This window comes from Scophthalmus maximus, chromosome 8 (genome assembly GCF_022379125.1).
Source record: "Scophthalmus maximus strain ysfricsl-2021 chromosome 8, ASM2237912v1, whole genome shotgun sequence".
Lineage (NCBI taxonomy): Eukaryota > Metazoa > Chordata > Actinopteri > Pleuronectiformes > Scophthalmidae > Scophthalmus > Scophthalmus maximus.
In genome coordinates this window covers 24,069,451-24,070,912 of record NC_061522.1, presented here as the reverse complement: position 1 = coordinate 24,070,912, position 1,462 = coordinate 24,069,451, and the positions used below count along the sequence as shown (strand labels likewise).

General features: G+C 47.0%; 1 long non-coding RNA gene across 1 annotated transcript; it reads left to right on the top strand.

The window, feature by feature from the left end:
• The first annotated feature begins 314 nt into the window (after positions 1-314).
• Positions 315-862, top strand: LOC118313229. The gene is made up of 2 exons (XR_004794418.1): positions 315-446; positions 624-862. It is a non-coding gene; the product is annotated as an uncharacterized LOC118313229 (long non-coding RNA).
• Positions 863-1,462: the final 600 nt, after the last annotated feature.

Below are 1,462 nucleotides of genomic sequence, written 5' to 3'. Positions count from 1 at the left end.
AATCCTGAAATTTAGAGGGAGAAAAAAAAATCAATATGGATGAAGGTAAGACAGGAGAAGACTCGATCACTCAGGCGTCTGCTCCACTGAAAGGTGGGGGAAAGGGGGTCAGGCTCAAACATCAGATACAAACCGATCCGGGGGCCGCATCCTTCGGAGGCTGCATCTGAAGACCGATTGCGTCACAGTGGCGTGACTGGGCTGTCCTTTTTCAAAGGCTCCTTCAAACACATAGGCGTCCTTTCATTCCCGGGCAAACAAAGGATCCAACAGGTGGATCCCTCTCAGGACGATCTATCCCATTGATTGATTGTGGGGCAGTGACAAAGGTAATGCTGGTGACACAGATATAGGAAACCCTCCTTCGACCAGACAATGCAATTTCAGTTGGGGCTTGGCGGTCTACTCTGCCCGCGAAGGTCATCTGAAATTGTGACACGGCTAAGGTATGTCTGCACCATGGAATGTGTTGGTATTAAGAGATGTTATAGATGAAATGTCATATTTCCAGGTTTTTCTGCATGGTTCTCTTGACTCGATACACTTTTATAAGCATTCACCTGGAGAATCAGTGCCACATTAGACTCATGTAAGTTTTTTAAATATGCTTTGGATCCATATAGTTGGACAGTGTGTGCACTCCAGTCAACTCTGTGCCCGTGATGGAAGAAACACTCAGCTCAGTGCCAACACAGCGGTGTGAAAAACACTGCATAACAAGCAGCGCTGCGTTCAAAATCCCCCCGTTCTGCAAAAACCCACAACGGTACAGAAGCATTATCAGCAAAAGTTAAAAGTACTTGTTTTGCAGAAACTTGACCCTGTGACTGATGTAATAAATTACATTATGAATACTGACGCATTAATGTGTAAGCGGAATTTTAATGTTGTACCTGGTGAGAGCGGAGGATTAATACAGTCACCTTACTCTACTGAAGCAGGACGTTCCAGCTTATTGATCAACCACTTGCAAAGATTGACAATAATCATGTCCGGGGTCAGAGCTGAATCAGCGTTTGCCGCCTGCGCCTCCGTCCTTTTCGGGTCTGCAGGTGAGCTGCCGCTGGGAGCCGACACCACGGGTGCTTTGCGTCGGCTCAACTGAAGGAAAAGTCGGCGTCCCCTTCAAAGGGCTGTTGTTGTTTTCCAGCTGACTGGGTTCGCGAGTGAGCAGGGCTGGGGCTGCGCAGCCTCCCCTGGGGGTTACCGCAATCTCGGGTGAAATTCAGATTGGCTGTGGGTTTGTTTTTTAATGAGATTGTGTAAATTGGGTTAAAACTTCTGCAGCAGTCGAGAATCCTCCCGTGTGTTCGGAAAGTGACCGCTTGACCTGTTGTCTCTTTGCCCAGTCCGCTCTGGGACATCGACGGCATGTGCACATTTCATATTGAAGGTTGAATGTTTTTTTGTTTTTTTTATCTTTTCAGACTTTTAAAAGCGTTTAGCTATTCCTTTGACTGAG